Raw genomic sequence first — 6509 nt, 5'->3', positions numbered from 1 at the left:
CCAACAGGATAAGTATAGATCGGAATATGAATAAGTTTTCTATAATATAGTCGAATAACTTTATTTATTTTAATCATATTTTAAATATAATTAGAATCATGAAAATAATCTTGAGATTATAATATGTGAACATTTTTATTGGAATGTGTTTCATATAAGAAATTAAGTAGTATCATATTTTCTATTTCAATATCGCGTAGCCAGAAATTATAACAAATATAATAATATTACATATTTAAATAGGGTTTTTTTTTTATTAGAAAGGATATTTAACGATTAAGGGACATGAAAAAAACTTGATTTTACGATATATTGTTCCAAATTCCGTTACTTTCTTAAAATATTTACCTAAATTTACAGTATCCTGATTGTCAAGAATCGTTTGCATTCATACTGTCTGATATCGAATTCTACTTTGCGACGATAAAGTCACGTCGTTCTTGGAGAGCGTACCTCTCTCTGAAATATTTGTTTTATATATTTATACGATATGCCATACGCGAGAGAAATATTTTTCGCAAAACTGTATAAGTAAGATGAAATAATATATATTTCACGATTAAAGATAATATCGAAAACTGCCTGTCGGAGCCTCGCGTATCGCATTCTTATTATTTAACGCGACAGTAAATCTTTTTCAAATCCAGTATCTTCGCTTCGAGCCATTATTTCATAAACACATGAATTTATAGGTCTTTGGTTTCGCGGACCGTTGGCTCCTCAGACATTCAGATTTATAGATCTCTTATTTCGCGGATTCAGCACGTAGCATCCTATAGATTATAGATCTTTGACCCCAAAATCTTTCTCTCTCGTTCGAACATTTGAATCCACATATTCTTTTTATAGTGCAGTGTTACAACTGAGTTTAACTTATTTAGTACTGAGCTTTTATTTAACAGTAAATTTAAATTATCCTCGACGTGTTGCGGCACAACCCAGCATCACTTCGTAACACCGAGAAATGTCTATTGCCCTTTTGATCTCTCAGGAATGTCTGACGTGGCGTGGAAAAGAACACCAAAGTAACACACGAAGGTCTCAGAGAGCGTAAGGATCTATTTTAGATGCTTTTCCCTCTTTCACCGCGGCAAAACAAGAAAACACTTTCAGAAAACCCTCGGCGAAGTGGCTGAGTAGTCAAAGAGAACGAAAGGCCTGGGCCGACGAAGAGTGACTTTTGTCGAACAATGCTCTCGGCGAGTAGCGCGCGCGACGACAATTTGCGGGCAATAATTATGAAAGATGTTCATTCCGGTTCGAGGGGAATGAAAAAGAATGGAAAGGGTAGAGTCGACACTCGTGTGCAATGCGCGCGCCGGCAAGCTCTCGCGTGGCGGGAATCACACCTGGGGGTACACTTTCTCAGCCATGTGTGTCGTGACGCGAGACGCATTTTTCTATATATATTATAAATTAACGCGGAGATGCCGGAACAGAAGGACGCGCGAGGTGGTGTTGCTAAGAGACGGCACGGCGCAAGCACGGCAAAACTTTTCCGGAGATCGTCACCCGCGCGGAGCGGTGGAGAGGGCACGTAATATTTATGCAAAGCAAAGGATATCGGGGGGGAGAGGGGCGGGGAGACGGAGGAGAATTTTAAGTTAGATATAAACGGACGCGAAAGTTTGCCGTCGTCGCGACACCTTCCTCTCATCCTCGTCGGCGGAAGTTATGCGCTTCCTCGCAGCGCAACGTAATTCGCCCGGTAAACTCCGCGACAAATATGGGTGAAACGAGAGAGATTAATGATCGCGATAAACGAAGGAGTTAGACCGTTGTCGGGCGAGTGACATAAATTGCTTAGGTATCGTAGAAATATTCGGAGTTCTTGTAACCCAGGATTTCTTTGCTTCTCTTTTTTACTGCGAGCGTTGTAATCTTTTTTTTTCCAAAGGTAGAATATATTAATGGAGTAGATTGTGTGCAGATAGCTTCGATAATCGGCTGGCTAGTGGCCACATAGTGGCCACTAATGGACTATCTCTTGCTCGACATTTTTTTGGATGGGCAAAACGTAAAAGCCTACGAATGGCTTTATATAACTTACTTCGATCCATTTTGGTTTTACCTACAATATCCACCTATAATATTAAAAAAAAAATCAAGAGTAAAGTATTTTATATCAGTATTATAAACATTTAACTTTAGCTTACGATAAATCTTCTACGCTCTGAGAATGCTGTAGCAACATGGGGATGCTATACGCGTATAAACGTGACTCTAGAATTTCCATTTGTAAGGCTCTATAACATTTCGGAAGATACAGCGCTTTAAAGGGAACGAAAGAAAAGGTCCAGTGAGGTACGAAGGATTTCTGATGGAAAGCTGAAGTTTATGAAGTACCGCGCCTTCCAGTGTACCCACATCGATAATCGATCGAACGGAAAATGGTTTCATATTACGAGGGCTAATGCTTCTTTAATAATCTGACCAGCCATTTCCTTTTACGTCGGGATTCCTCTACGAAGAAGGAGAGAAATAAAAATAAAATGACGATTGGAAATCGTTTTACATCAGCGTTACGCAACGCGTAAATAACATATCAACTGGCATAGCTTTGTTATCGCAATATAATGAAAGAAGGAAATAAATAAACGATTCGATCTCGATTGCGCCTCTCGTGAATGATTTCGCGGTAAGAAATGAGTTTCGAGGCGAACAGCGTAGACCGCGAGCGAAGTAATTAACGCAAGCATAGCAAATGCGAAGAAAAAAAGATCGCTTGTTTTGCGTTTTTGTAAGAGCGCGCCCTTAATTGGACGCTCGAGAAGAGAATGAGAGCGTCAATGATGGAGATCCGAATATTACGGACAATCGTTACATTCGTCGGATTTAATTGCCGCACGGTACAATTACTTGCGGGCACATAAATATTGATGCATTATATTTTCGTCGATACCCGCCGCAAGCGTTCATTATTACAGAACGGTTGTGTCCGCCCCCGATTTCCTCTCCGTTATGAATTTATTAACAAAACTCTCAAAATAAATACCTTGGGAATTTGCGAAAGAAAATTTATCGAGAGACTTACCGAGGGCAATGCGAGGCACTTTGTCACACACCGCACAATATCGCACGAGGGGCACTTCATAATTTAAGCACAAAATCTTAAAATACTTACTTTTCGTCTAACGGCTTTATAATTTTAATACGGTTTCCGTGTGATTTATTAAAATTACATTATCGCGCGCCCCGTTACGAGCCCGGAAAAGTGCTTTTATCGCGAAGCGATTGCATTTCGCGAAAGATTGAACGATTTAGTCGGATTAAACTGAGTTGGTGCGCAAAGTAGTGCACATCGTCGATCAAATTTTGACACTCGCGCGATCCCAGAGGGATAAGTAGATCGCGCGTCGAAGAGTAGCTTTTAATGCGTCCTATACGTAGGTATACTACTCCCATGTGCGATGCGAGACCTCCGCAGCGCGGCACGGGGCATGGCACCTGAAAGCTCAAAGACTTAAATCCAACGTTGCCAGTGGCAACGTGCTTGGTCGATCGGTCAAAAGCCTTCTCTTGTCCATTATTTTTCGATTCTGTGTTCCCCGGGTTCAAAAGCCTCCCGCGCGCGACGGATATATGAATTCAGGACTGGTGTACGCGGCGGGCATTATGCGCCCCAGGGCAGAGAATTTTCGACGGCATTCATACATCTCTGCTTTTCAGCGCACTGTGCAAGATGCATGTATAACGCATTCGAGAGCCAAACATGCACCTTGAAACCTCAAGTGTATCAAATCTAATACACGTAACGTTTTCGCGATATGGTACGTGCGTTCCGGCGCTTTTCTTAATATTAAGTTAAACATTGTTAAACTAGACTTTCAGGTAGATTCGGACAAACCTATTTCAGAATTTCGATAATTATTGTTTTTCGCTTTTTTTTTTAATTTCCGTCCTAACAAATCGCATTGAACGTAAATGATCGGTTCGAATTATTCGCCCTCGGGACCAATTAAAGGTAGCGCAGCTACCCGATATTTGCAAGTATAAGCCAGATTGTATTACGGCGATAGTGATACGATAGCGACTGGTGCCAGCGCTGGAACAGCGAACAATTTATATCCCGTTACGCAATAACTTTTATAGTGCAAAAACCGCCGCTATCGTTCGTCGGTGTACTTTCCTTACGTAAAAGCTTTCACTATCGCCGGTTGCATCCAGGAGCGCAATATCGCGCTCGATTCTCGGAGCAACGTTGCATATACGATATGGCCATAAAACATTTTCTGCTATTTCTCCGGAGACTTGAACAATAGGTATATTGGCAGCTCGGAAAAATTCATACACTTCTTAATAGTAAACAGATATACGTACGGTAGACGCGCATAAATATAAAATGTACACATACATATTGCCAGAGCAATGTATATCGTGAAGATCTATTAATTCTATTAATTTTAACAACATCTCGTTCCTTCAAATAATTAATATAAATAAATATATTTAAAAAGTATACATATAATATAGATGTAATAATATAAATCAGCACGATGCCACTTATAACACGCAATGAACACAAATTAAAATTATTTGAAACATTTTTTTAAGATAAATTAAAGTTTCTGAGATATTTGTGTGGATCTTTTAAAATGAGACACCCTGTATGTACTTATATTCTAACTTTTTGAATGTACGTTTTTCAAGTCGTATCGAGTTTATTTTAGACAATTTATAATTCGAGCCAGAATTCAGAATACAATTTTATTTGCAATTTTACGTGTGTCCTGTAATACGAAAAACATTTAAAGAATCGACTTGACGAGACACGTAAAGATATGAATAAAATTTTGTTATTGCAGATAATCGGAAATTATGATAGATTAATTGGGTAAATATTATAAAACATTATAAGTTAATATTAATTAGGTATATTAATAATGACATTAATTAATATAGATTAATAGATAATTTAAAGCGAGCATTTCTCTAGGAGCATTATTTTTTAATACCTTTTTACCATTTTGAATCCTATCGTAAACTGAACTGGATTACATAAAATGCAATTCGTATCATGTAAAATAAAAATAATTAGAATTTAGAATTGGGAATTGAGAATTGAGAATTTAGAATTTAGAATTGAGAATTGAGAATTTAGAATTTAGAATTTAGAATTTAGAATTTAGAATTTAGAATTTAGAATTGAGAATTTAGAATTGAGAACTTAGAATTTAGAATTTAGAATTTAGAATTGAGAATTGAGAATTGAGAATTGAGAATTGAGAATTTAGAATTTAGAATTTAGAAATTAGTATTTAGAATTGAGAATTTAGAATTTAGAATTGAGAATTGAGAATTGAGAATTGAGAATTGAGAATTGAGAATTGAGAATTGAGAATTGAGAATTGAGAATTGAGAATTGATCTAATATCTGTATCGCGTATAAAGCTGAATCTAATCAACCAAATCTTAAAGAATTATATATGAAATAGGGGTAGAAAAGACTGAAAAATATAATAAAATTAGAAACAGTCCTATATCTTAAAATTTACGGAAGTTAGAGCTATTACAGGCATTTCTCAAAATTATGGACCTTTGATTGCGTATAAAGCTGGGTCTAATCAACCAAATCTTAAAGAATTATATATGAAATAGGAGTAGAAAAGACTGAAGAATATAATAAAATTAGAAACAGCCCCATATCTTAAAATTTACGAAAGTTAGAGCTATTACAGTCATTTCTTAAAAAATTATGGACCTTTGCTCGCGTATAAAGCTGGGTCTAATCAACCAAATCTTAAAGAATTATATATAAAATAGGGGTAGAAAAGACTAAAAAATATGATAAAATTATCGATATCTCCAAATTTGCGAAAGTTAAAGCAACCATAGACATTTTTAAAAAAATTCAGAATTTTTTTTAAAAAGAACCCCTTGATTATTAGCAATTTTTATTAATTCTATTATATTCTTCAGTTTTTTCTACCCCTATTTCATATATAATTCGTTAAGATTTGGTTGATTAGTTCTGGAGTTATAGAAATTTCGGTAAATTTGGCACATACACACACACATACACACATACAGACATACATACATACAGACATTTTTAAAAATTGCAATTTTTCGACGTTTTAGAACATTCTGAACACATTCAGAAAAACAAAAAATTTTTTTTTAACGAAAACAAAGCTTCCTTTATGAGGAAGCAATAAATCTTAATAACATTAATAGCACTCTCTGGTACAAATAAATTCTGATAATCCTCGACATTGTTCACCTTTTATAATTTCGTTGGACACCAAATTTTTCTACAATCTTGTGCTTCTTGTTACTGATAATATATTTCTTCTTATTCTGATTCATGATCTAAATCTAATATAAATCACCCACAATAAATTTGTAACTAGTAATTGGAAACATTTTTAATAACAAGTGTATCATTATTATATGAGATTAGTAAACAATATCAAGACACAAAAGTGCTTTTATCAGCTATTAGATATATTTTAAAATATTATCAAATATTAAATATCTCCAATCAATTTCCAAATTTACCGTAGTAT

The sequence above is a fragment of the Temnothorax nylanderi genome, unplaced genomic scaffold, assembly GCF_030848795.1.
Source record: "Temnothorax nylanderi isolate EJ_2023f unplaced genomic scaffold, tnyl_v1.0 TNYL_tig0434_pilon, whole genome shotgun sequence".
Classification (NCBI taxonomy): Eukaryota; Metazoa; Arthropoda; class Insecta; order Hymenoptera; family Formicidae; genus Temnothorax; species Temnothorax nylanderi.
Note: the sequence above shows the minus strand (reverse complement) of the source record.